Below are 13,078 nucleotides of genomic sequence, written 5' to 3'. Positions count from 1 at the left end.
CTAATTATTCAAAGGTCAATATAGCCCAGCAAAAGCTAACGTGCCAGGGTAACCAATCCATGTTTAGCACAAACAAAGCACACTGCTGGAGGAACTCAAGTGTGGAGCAGCATCTGTGGAGGCAAAGGAGTATTCGATGTTTTGGGCTGAGGACCCTGGTTCAGGGACACCTCTTTGCTTCCACAGATGCTGCTCGACCTGCAGAGTTCTTCCAGCAGTAGTTTAGTTTAGAGATACAGGGTGGAAACAGGCCCTTCGGCCCATCGCGACCGCACCGACCAGCGTTCCCCACACATTAACACTACCCTACACAAACTAGGGACAATTTTACATTTATACCAAGCCAATTAACCTACAAACCTGTACATCTAAGGGAGGGAGAACAAAGGACAATGGGGGCCCAGCGAGAGGGAACCGCTGTGGAGTAGGGGTGGGGGTGGGGTGGGGAGAGAACAAAAGGAGGAGCCGGCGAGTTTTGTAACGTCAGTGCCATAGGTGGCCGCTATTTGTATACCTTATGTATACAAGCAAAGAATTTCACTGTCCCTTGTCACATATGACAATAAAGTATTCCATAAATTATTCCATTCCATCTTTGGAGTGTAGGAGAAATCCAAAGATCTCGGTGAAAACCCACGCAGGTCACGGGGAGAATGTACAAACTCCGTACAGAGAGCAACCGTAGTCAGGATCGAACCCTGGTCCCTGGCGCTGTAAGGCAGTAGCGCTACTGTTACACAACTGTACCGCCCTTCAAGGAGCTGTAGATGCTGGTTTAGACATAAGGACACAAAGTGCTGGAGTAACTCAGTGTGCCAGACATCATCTCTGATTTTCAGCAGTTCATTTCTTTATTACACCTGATTCCAGCATCTGTAATTTCTTGTCTCCATGCTAAACTTCTACTAGTGAGCGTAATACCCTAAAAGAATTACCTTGATTTGTAAAAATTCCCTGGGTAATTTGTAACGACAGTAAACGAAAATACCAATGACTACCTCTGTTTCAAAAACACCAATTAAGGTATATCTCCAATTAAGATTCCTGGCTTTGATCCAAGCTGATTTCTCTGGTACAGAATGATGCAGTGACCAGTCGAGCAGGGAAGGAGAATTGGAATTTCTGCAAGACTTTCTTAACAAAGCCTTGGAGTTTTGAAGATTGTTCATCAGTCACTTTCATCTTCAGGCCCACTCAGAACTCTTAGACCTGGATAGTGATTAGGAACCTGACAGCATATTTGATTTTGTGTGACTGATCTTGTGGAGATCTGTGTGGAGGATTGTAGACAGAAACTAATTTATAGATTCAACCCTTTTAAATTACGAAATAATGTTTCAGCAAAATAATTTTGAACATTAGTGTACCACAGTGACATTTCAATACATGGTTTAATCATTGTATTTCACTCAAGTTGTGGTGTGCGATAATCAGAACCTTTAATTGAGCCATTGTAATTAATGTATGATGAATGCAAACATGTGCAATTAAAGTGTGTGATGCTGTCACAGCTGAGATATCAGATAATTGTTTTGTTTAGAGATGCAGCATAGAAACAGGCCCTTCGACCCACCATCAATCATTGGCCCTCACTAGTTCTGTTATCCCACTTTCTCATTCACTCCCGCCACATTAGGGGCAATTTTAGATGGAGTCTTTGGGATGGAGAAGAAACCTGAGCACCCAGAGGAAAAGTGCAGGAAGGAACTGCAGATATACGGGTTTACACCGAAGATAGACACAAAATGCTGGAGTAATTCAGGATAGCATCTCTGGATAGAAGGAATGGGTGATGTTTCGGGTCGAGACCCTTCTTCAGACTGATAGTCAGAGGAAACCCACGCGATTACAGGGAGAACGTTCAAACTCCACACAAACAGCACCAGACGTCAAGATCAAACCTGGGTCACTGGCGCTTTGGGGCACTAGGTCTACCAGCTGTGGCTCTGTGCTCCTCTGCAGAGTCCCCAAATACAGAACCTGTGCTGTGTGCCTAAACCCCTCTGCACCATTTCATACCTCTAACTTTTTTAAATCTCTTTCCTCGACGAAGATGTGAGTTTTTCCGTATCGTATCTCCGTCCACACTGTGGCCTAACATCGTGGGGCTGGCGGTCCCTTTGTCAAGGAACGAGTTCGGGAGCTGCAACCGCGGGAGGTTCGACTACCCTGATCGCGGGAGCTTCGATCGCCACAACTGCGGATGGTTCGACTGCCCCGACCGCAGGAGAAAAGGAGGGAAGGAGATAATACGTTATTGCCTTCCATCACAGTGCGCCGTGGTGAATGTTTATGTTAATTTTTATGCAGTTGTGTGTCTTGTTGCTTTTTTGGTATGATAATGGCAAATCAATCAATCAATCAACCTTTATTGTCATCTTGCAAAGCAACAATTGTACAGTGCAAAATGAGAAGACGTTTCCCAGGGAATACCGGAGCATCGCACATGAATTTTAAACATTTCACACATCGTAACAATACAAACAATCCAGTCCCTGATGAAACAGTATAAATAGTTAAAAGCAGGTAAAACAGCAACATTAAAATACAGTAAAAACAGTCATTAAAATGTCCAGGGCAGCTGATTTGAGCGGCCAGTGCCAGAGTTATTAAATTGTCAGTGCAAGGCAGCAGAATCAGGTGGAGTGACTGTTTAGCAGCCTCACAGCCTGTGGCAGGAAGCTGTTTAGCAGTCTGGTAGTCCGGGCTTTGATGCTACATTATCTCTTGCCTGATGGCAGGAGATCCAGGGGTGTGTGTGGAGGGGGTGCAGTTTGTCCTTAGCTATTCTCAGAGCTTTTTTCAGACAGCGGCTCTGGAACAGTTCTTGTACCGAGGGTAGGGAGACGCCAATGATCCTCTCTGCTCCCCTCACTACCCTTTGTTCAAATTCTTTGTACCTTTTTACATACTTGGCTAATAAATTAATTACAATTACAATTCAATTACAATTAACCAACCCTCACCTTTGCAAGCACGCCCCTCTAATATTTAATGGGGCAGATTACTAATTTGTAAAATAAACTAAGTGTTTTCTTACAGAAATACAATCTGTCCTGGGTATCTTTATAATGTCAATATGGACTGGATGTTTCTTGTGAAAAAAACTTAAAGCTATGGGTCACTGTTTAAAAATGGGGGGTTGCCCATTTAGAGTCAAGAGTGTTTTATTGCCATATAGTATGTATAGCCTTATAGACCACACCATTAGATGCTCATAAAAGGTACTGTTTACATGCGTAAAAGGTTTCTGTTTTCCATAGCCTGTTGGGCATTAGGTTCTAGATGGCTGGTAGTCTTTGGGTGGAGGAAAAAATAGTGTCCCAAAGCCTTCTGTAAATATATGCCATGTGCTATTGACACTGTGGTGCAGCTGGTAGAGCTGTTACCTCACAGCACCGGAGACCGGGGTTTGATCCTGACCTCAGATGCTGTATGTGTGCATTTTGCACGTTCTCCCCCGTGGTTTCCTCCCGTGCTTCAGTTTCCTCCCACATCCCAAATACGTGCGGATTTGCCAGTTAATTGGCCCTCTGTCAATTGCTCCTGGTGTGCAGGGAGTGGATGAGTAGGTGGGTAACCTCTAACCAGTGTGAACGGGTGATCGATGGTCGGCATGGACTCGGTGGGCCGAAGGGCCTGTTTCCATGCTGTATCTCTAAACTAAACCGATTCCTGTTCAACTGAAATTTAAAAAAACCTCAATTAAAACTCCTCCATTTTCCCTGTTCCAAATAAGATTACTTTTTAAAAATAAATAGCCTTGACTTTTTACACTACGTTCCCGGAAAGAGCAAGTGAGATAAGCGCAAAATGCTGGAGTAACTCAGTAGGACAGGCAGCATCTCTGGAGAGAAGGAAAGGGTGGTGTTTTGGGTCGAGACCCTTCTTCAGACCATCAGGCCTTCTTCTGAAGAAGGGTCTCGACCTGAAAAGTCACCCATTCCTTCTCTCCAGAGATGCTGCCTGTCCTACTGAGTTACTCCAGCATTTTGTGTCAATCTTCGGTTTAAACCAGCATCTGCAGTTCCTTCCTACATAAGTGAGATAAGCAAACGGCTATTGTGTTTGCAGAATTACTTCACTTCCAATGGAGACAGGATCAGACAGAGTGTCTGCTTAGAGTCCCAAGGGAGATGGCACCACCTCTATTTTAGCATTCCATACAGTACTATACAAAACCCATAGTAGATTTCAATCTCCCTACACTTTAACAGACCCAATTATGCTGCCACTAGTGCTGGCCTTTTCCCTATTAATTTGCATATTTTCACTATGATTAAACCCGGAGAGCAAAATACAGTAAATTGCATAGCATTCTTTTAGGAGTACAATTCAAAATAGTTTTAAAAGACATTACAATTTCAAAAGTTATCCTTTCCATTCCAGCTTGACAAAAACTGGCACTTACTGTCTTCAGCCCAGTATTTTCATTGAATCTCACAACTCAAGCCAAACTAAACAGGAGTGATATACCGAACATAGACACAAAATGCTGGAGCAACTCAGCAGCACAAGCAGCATCTATGGAGAGAAATGGGTGACGTTTCAGGTCGAGACCCTTCTCAACCCGAAACGTCACCCATTCCTTCTCTCCAGAGATGTTGCCAGTCCCGCAGAGTTACTCCAGCATTTTGTGTCTATGGTGTAAACCAGCATCTGCAGTTCCTACTTACACAGGAGTGATATACCAATGAGCTACTCTATGAATGAATGATCAGAAGTTGTCATGCCTGAACTGAGAATGATGTGGACACTACACGAACATCTGCAAGGTACGGTAACACGTTATCAATATCACTTGCCAAAATCTAATACTTATGAAACGTGGTGATTTATTTTCGTATCTGAGCATCAGCTGTCGAAATCAATACCCTTTCCCCCTATTAATTTGCCTGTTATCTCCATGATTAAGCCCGGAAAGTAAAATACAGTACATTATTTAAATAATTGTTTGAAATCCAAGTTGAGATTTCAAGTTGTGTGTAGGAAGGAATTGCAAATACTGGTTTAAACCGAAGATGGACACAAAAAGCTGGAGTAACTCAGCAGGTCAGGCGGCATCTCTGGAGAAAAGAAATAGGCGACGTTTCGGGTCGAGACCCTTCTTCAGACTGAGAGTCAGGGGAGAGGGAAAAGAGAGATATGGTGCTCATAGAGAACAGAAACAGCTTCTTCGGCCCAACTTGCTGATGCAGACCAAGATGTCCCATCTACACTAGTCCAAACCTGCCAGCATTTGTCCCATATCCCTCCAAACCTTTCCCATCCATGTTCATAAGTCAAAGGAGTAGAATCAGGACATTTGGCCCTTCCAGTCTACTCCGCCATTCAATCATGGCTGATTTAACTGTTGATATATTTATATAAGATCAAGTAGAAATTAAACAACTAAGACGAATCAAGAAGCCAATCTGATAAAATGAAATAGAAATAAGCGACTTATGGGGAAGATCTTCAGAGCAGCTGTGTACGTGTTAGGAGACAGGGTTGATGAAGCACTATTAGCAGCAGTTCCTGTATTCAACTTCTTTTGGTTAAACTGAGGTTTATGGCTCGCTGAAGAAGAGCCACAGCGGGCCTGCATGTGTGGGTTTGTTCATCCGCCCGAGAGCCACTGAGCTGGGAAACGCTGATCAGCTGCTTCCCTCTGAACTTCAACGAAGAAAACGATTGAGGCAAAACCCAGCTGAGTTCCTGAACTTGGGTCCTGGAGAGGGGAGTTCTGAAAAGTTTAACTGAACCGCAGTTGATGCTTAGTTTAATTTAGTCACGTGTACCATGTTACAGTGAGAAGCTTTTTGCTGCGTGCTATCTAGTCAGCAAAGAGACTACACGATTAAGATCAAGCCGACCATAGTGTGCAGATACAGGATAAAGGTTATAGTGTTCAGTGCAAAATAAAGTCAGATTAAAGATTGTTCAAAGGTCTCCAATGAGGTAGATGGGCGGTAAGACTGCTCTCTAGTTGGTGCGAAGATGGTTCAGTTGCCTGAAAACAGCAGGGGAGAAACTGTCCCTGAATCTGCAGGTGTGCGTTTTCAAACTTCTGTACCTCTTGCCTGATGGGAGAGGGGGGAAGAGGGGTGAGACTGGGGTCCTTGATTATGCTGGTGACCTTGCCACGGCAGCGTGAAGTGTAGATGGAGTCAATAGAAGGGAGGTTGGTTTGTGTGATTAGTCTGGGCTGCGTCCACAATTCTCTGCAGTTCTCGCGGTCTTGGATGGAGCTGTTCCCAAAACAAGCTGTGATGGTTTACGTCCACAACCCTGCAAGGAATGTATGACAGGAATTCAGAACTTGCAGCAACTAGTTTCCTCCCTCCATCTGACCCGATGGCAATGCTTCAGTGACAGCTTGCAAAACACAAACCCACCCTCCTCACGCACTTAGACTGAAGAAGGGTCTCGACCTGAAACGTCATCCATTCCTTCTCTCCGGAGATGCTGCCTGTCGCGCTGAGTTACTCCAGGGTTACAGTATGTGTCGATCTTCAATGTAAACCAGCATCTGCAGTTGCTTCATACACTCCTCACGCACTTCATGGCACTAGAAATGAGATGGGTTGGGGGGGCGGAGGAATGACCGCTGAGATATCCTGCACTGAGTTGCTTCAGCATTTTGTGTCTCTTTTTGTAAACCGGCATCAGCAATTCCTTGTGTCTCCGAGCCAGGTTGGAGCTGGTGGGTCATCTTAGTTTAGTTTAGAGATTCAGGGCAGAAACAGTCCCTTCGGCCCACCAAGTCCGTGTTGACCAGCGATCAACACTAGCACTATCCTGCACACACTAGGGACAATTTACAATATTTTACCGAAGCCAATTACAAACCTGTACGTCTTTGGATTGTGCAAGGTAACCGGAGCACCCGGAGAAAACCCACGCAGTCACGGGTCGAACCCGGATCTCTGGTGCTGTGAGGCAGCAACTCTACCCCTGCGCCACCGTGCTGCCCCGAATACCTTCCCCATCTTTGAAGTGGATTAGAGTGTCTTGCCCAAAAATAATTTTGGAAACCAAGAAAGGTGTGTAATTAAGGATACTCCCATTAATGATAGGAATTAGAAATTGTTAGCAATGCTCTGTGGGTTCAGAGTATCTTAGGGGTGATCTTATCGAGGTGTATAAAATCATGAGACTAATAGATCAGGCAGATAGACGCACAGAATCTTTTGCCCAGAGGAGATGAATCGAGCACCAGAGGACATAGGTTTAAGGTGAAGGGGAAAAGATTTAATAGGAATCTGAGGGGTAACTTTTTCACGTAAAGGATGATGTGTGTATGGAATAAGCTGCCGGATGAGGTCGTTGAGGCTGGGACTATCCCAACACTTAAGAAACAGTTAGGCATGTCCTATCCAAGTACATGGATAGGACAGGTTTGGAGGGATATGGACCAAGTGCAGGCAAGTGGGACTAGTGTAGCTGGGACATGTTGGTCGGTGTGGGCAAGTTGGGCCGAAGGGCCTGTTTCCACACTGCATCACTCTGTGACTGTGGAAACGGCGTAGATGTTCCACGTCGCTAACCTTTAGAGTAACCTTTGCAGAGAAACGGATCATTAAAAATAGCACTCAATTGATCCACGACTGGACTATTAAAACAAAAATCACACTTCATAAATATGAACGTTAACCAGCAGTTCAACTGGCAATGAAACTATTATTTTAATGTTTTGGTTCCGTTTAATGATGTTAAAGGGGGGGGGGGGGGGAAGGGGCGGGTAAACGATTCGTTCAGAATGCGAAATGAACAAGGACAATATATTGATACAACAGCAGCAAGTCAAACATCCCCACAGCGCTTTGATCAACAGGTCACACATACATCTGAAACCATCTTTTATTAATAACGAAACTCCATTAAGCTTGCAGTAAAGTCGTGGCTCAATTCTGGGGTTCTCGGATTATTTTCCCTTCGATAGCATAGAATAAACGGAATGATATGTGCGCCTCGCGGGCTGGATCTCCTTAGTGTGCGGATTTGTCTGGTTTAATAAATCTTCCCTGCGCCCCATTACAAGGACGGATGATTTCTTTAAACTGTTTTATACACTGCATTGCAGGATTGGAGCGCACCTGTAATTGCAGCTTTGGATCATATACTGGATAAGGATGAAGGAGTACTTAATTATGTCTGGAGACAGCCTGGTTGCGAGGGAGAATCTAGCGCTGTCAGAAAGGCTAATGAGGCTTGTTAGCCCGGGCGCTGGGAGAGCAGGCATCTCGCACCGCACCGTGTGCCGCGACTGCCCCCTCCTGGAAGCCACGAAGTTTTCACCAGCCATTCAAACACAGAAAGGTACTGCACAGAAACAGGCACTGCAAGTGGAGGTCAGAACCATTGACTGATGCTCCATTCAGTTCATCGAGAACATGCCAACTGGTTGATTGGAGATACAGCATAGAAACAGGCCCTTCTGCCCACCGAGTCCGCGCCGACCATCGATCACCCGTTCACACTGGTTCTATGTTATTCCACTTTCTCATCCACTCCCTACAGAGGACAGTTGACCTACAAACCGGCACGTCTTTGGGATGTGGGAGGAAATCGCAGCACCCGGAGGAAACCCACGTGGTCAATAGACAATAGGTGCAGGAGTAGGCCATTCGGCCCTTCGAGCCAGCACTGCCATTCAATGCGATTATGGCTGATCATCCCCAATCAGTACCCCGTTCCTGCCTTCTCCCCATATCCCTTGGCTCCGCTATTTTTAAGAGCCCTATCAAGCTCTCTCTTGAAAACATCCAGAGAACCCGCCTACACCGCCCTCTGAGGCAGAGAATTCCACAGACTCACCACTCTGTGAGAAAAAGTGTTTCCTCGTCTCCGTTCTAAATGGCTTACTCCTTATTCTTAAACTGTTCTGGACACCCCCAACATCTGGGGGGTTTCCTGCCTCTAGCGTGTCCAAACCCTTAACAATCTTATATGTTTCAATGAGATCACCTCTTATCCTTCTAAACTCCAGAGTGTACAAGCTCAGCTGCTCCATTCTCTCAGCATATGACAGTCCCGCCATCCCGGGAATTAACCTTGTAAACCTACGCTGCACTCCCTCAATAGCAAGAATGTCCTTCCTCAATTTAGGGGACCAAAACTGCACACAATACGCCAGATGTCGTCTCACTAGGGCTCTGTACAACTTTGCTCCTATATTCGATTCCTCTTGTTATAAAGGCCAACATGCCATTCGCTTTCTTCACTGCCTGCTGTACCTGCATGCTTACTTTCATAGACTGATGTACAAGGACTCCCAGATCCCGTTGAACTTCCCCTTTTCCCAACTTGACGCCATTTAGATAGTAATCTGCCTTCCTGTTTTTGCTACCAAAGTGAATAACCTCACATTTATCTGCATTAAATTTCATCTGCCATGCATCTGCCCACTCCCCCAACCTGTCCAAGTTACCCTGCATTCTCAAGTCACAGGGAGAACATGCAAACTCCACACAGACAGCACCCGTGGTCAGGATGGAATCCGGGTCCCTGGCGCTATGAGGCAGCACCTGCACCAGTGTGGGAATAAAGAAGTTTCCAGCCAAACATCATCGCGAATGTTGACCAAATGTGGAATATTGCGTAAAGGTTTAGTCTCACTCTGCAAGAAAGGATTTGCTTATTTAGTTTAGAGTGGAAACAGGCCCTTCGGCCCACCTAGTCCACGCCGACCAGTGATCCCCACACACTAGCACTATCCTACACACATTAGGGACAATGTACAATTTTACCAAGCCAATTAAATTACAAACCTGTACGTCTTTGGTGTATGGGAGGAAACCGGAGCATCCAGAGAAACCTACACTGTACAGACGGCACCCATATTCAGGATGGAACTCAGGTCACTGGTGCTGTGAGGCAGCAACTCTACCGCTGCGCCACTGTGTCTCTGTTGTACCACCGATCGATCCTGACTGCGGGTGCTGTCTTCTTTACCCTGGAGACAGAAACGTTTTGGAGACACAAGGAGCTACAGGTGCTGGCTGACCAAGCTTACAGTGATCACCCATACACTAGATCTACACACACTGGGGACAATTTACAGAAGCAATTAGCCTACAAACCTGCTCATCTTTGGGTGGTGGGAGGAAACCGCAGCGCCTGGAGAGAACCCACGTAGTCACAGGGAGAAAGTACAAAACTCCATACAGGCAGCACCGGTAGTCAGGATGGAACCCGGGTCCCTGGCGCTGTGAGGCAGCAACTCTACTGCTGCGCCACTGTCCACCCTAGGACAATAGATGCTCAGTCACTGTGTAAATGCAAAGTAAAGATTAATAGGTTTATAGATACTTGGAGAATCAAGGGATATGGAGTTAGTGCAGGGAAGTGGTGATAGAAATTAGATAAATGATCAGCAATGATCTGATTAGACAAAAATGCTGGAGAAACTCAGCGGGTGAGGCAGCATCTATGGAGCGAAGGAAATAGGCGATGTTTAGGGTCGACAAGAAGGGTCTCGACCCAAACTGCCGCCTATTCCTTCGCTCCATAGATGCTGCCTCACCCGCTGAGTTTCTCCAGCATTTTAGTCTACCTTAGATTTTTCCAGTATTTGCAGTTCTTTCTTAAGCAATGATCTGATTGATCAGAGCAGCTAGACGGTGGGGCCAAATAACCTTTTTTTCCAATTGCTTATGCGCTAACTCTTACCCCATAGCCATCAGATCACGGCACATCAAAACAAATTTAAATGCAATGAAGATTTTTCCTTTCATCACCTTCTCAGGCAGAAAATGCGGCACGGTGGCGCAGCGGTAGAGTTGCTGCCTCAGAGCAGTCTGCACGGAGTTTGTACGTTCTCCCCGTGACCTGTGTGGGTTTTGCCCAGGTGCTCCGGTTTCCTCCCACACTCCAAAGAAGTACAGGTTTGTAGGTTAAATGGTTTGGTATAAATATATAAATTGTCTCTAGTGTGTGTGTAGGATAGTGTTGGTGTGCGGGGATCGCAGTTTGGTGCGGACTCGGTGGGCCGAAGGTTCTGTTTCCGCGCTGTATCTCTAAACTAAACAGTTCTAGATTTCCACAATTTGTATGAAAAAAAAGCACCCCTCTACCAAATTCCATCAATCCATGTGTCCCTGCTCACTGGCCACCTCCCACTTGTTATTAACCACTCTTTCCCAGTTCAGACTGAGGATCTCAGTTCTGAAACCGTTTCTCATTCCACAGATGCTGCCTGACCTGCTGAGTGCTTGCAGCATTTTTTTACATTTCAGATTTCCAAGCATCTGAGTTTTTAGATTTCCTTTCACTGTTGAACGCTCGGCCACTTTTCCTTCCACAACTACAAGATGTTTCCTGCTTTCCTGTAGGGTCTCCACCAGTCCCACTTGCCTTAGACAGACACAAATAGCAGGAGTAACTCAGCGGGCCAGGCAGCATCTCTGGAGACAAGGAATTGGTGACGTTTCGGGTCGAGAAATTTCTTCATCTACAACATCAGGGACCCTCGGACTATCTTTAATCGGACTTTGCTGGATTTGATTTGATTTGATTTGATTCAACTTTATTGTCAATGTCTTCAAGTTAGAGACAACGAAATGTTATTTCCCATATAGTCATACAAATAAAAAAATAAAAAACACACACACACTAGTCCACAACACAAACATCCCCACAGCGGCACCAAAGTTCCCCATTGTAAGGAAGGTACCAAAGTCCAGTCAACCTCCTCGCTGATGTTCCCCGATGTTCAACCGTGGTCGTGGTCTCCCGAGCCCACCGCAGTCGCCGCGACAGGCGGCCCGATGTTCAGGCCCTCTCGCCGGGAACGATGGAGCCCCGGCGTCGAACGGGAGAACATCCTCAGCGGCCTGGACCTCTGAATCGGCCACCTCTCACCGGAGTCCGCGGCTCCCGAAGTCCACAGGCCGAGCTGGGCGGAGATTCATCGCTGGTGGCCCCAGGCAAAGAGTCTCAGGACTCCGCGATGTTGGTCAGCACCGCCTGCGCTGGGAGCTCCGCAAACCGCAGCTCCGCGATGTCGATGCAGCAGGCCCAACACTCTGGAGCTCCAAACGGCGATTGCAGTGCAATTAATAGACACTGATATTTTTATGGAAGGTATTATAATATTGAAGTACTTTTTTTCCCCTAATAATGTCAAGGGGGGCCACAGAAAAATTAAAAGATCCCAAGGGGGCCATGAGCTAAAAAAGGTTGGGAATCACTGATTTAGAGAGTTATAGAACAAATGAAGTAAGATATGCAAAAAACATTGATGAGCAAGGAAAAGGGGAGCCCACAATGGTCCATAGTTGGATGTGGGCTTGGTGTTTCCACCCGAAACTTCACCCATTCCTTCTCTCCAGAGATGCTGCCTGTCCCACTGAGTTACTCCAGCTTTTTGTTTCTATCTTCGGTTTAAACCAGCACCTGCAGTTCCTCCCTTCACAGTCCCGTTTGCCTTGCTCACCCTCAGTGGTTTATCATTCCCTTGTCTTCAATGAAGATGTTGACTGAGAGTGGCTTCCAGAGACTCACCTCTTTCCTGAGCAAAGAGTCTCTGGCTCCAACGTCCCACGTGGGATTCTGCTCAAGTTCCACCCTTCACCCACCCCTGATCACGGGTACGTTCCGACTATCCAGAATTCCTCACATCGTTGTTCTCATGCTCCACATTTAATAATAATAATAATATTAATAATAATAATATCAATACACTTTATTGTCATTCTAAATACATACAACAAAATTTCAGGCTCACTGCCCGAGCGGAGCTCCAGCGTATCAGGTAAATAATGACAAATAACAAAAACGGCAAGAAAACGTCGTCATAATGTGCAGTGTGCAATATTTCACAGAATAGTGTTGTGGCAGTACAAAATATTGCCTATGTGTCCAGTGCAGTGTTCAGAGTGGGGATGGCCTTGGGGTAGAAACTGTTCGTTAATCTTGTGGTGTGGGATTTGATCGACCTGTAACACTTTGCTGAGGGCAGAAGGGCAAACGAGTGATGTGCCATGTGTCCACACAGACCTCTCTTTAGACTTTAGAGATACAGCGCGGAGCCAGGCCCTTCGGCCCACCGAGTGTGCGCTGACCAGTGGTCATCCCGCACACCAGCACTATCCTT

The sequence above is a fragment of the Amblyraja radiata genome, chromosome 28 (assembly GCF_010909765.2).
Source record: "Amblyraja radiata isolate CabotCenter1 chromosome 28, sAmbRad1.1.pri, whole genome shotgun sequence".
Classification (NCBI taxonomy): domain Eukaryota; kingdom Metazoa; phylum Chordata; class Chondrichthyes; order Rajiformes; family Rajidae; genus Amblyraja; species Amblyraja radiata.
The sequence above is the reverse complement of the archived record's forward strand: the minus strand, read 5'-3'. Positions refer to the sequence as shown.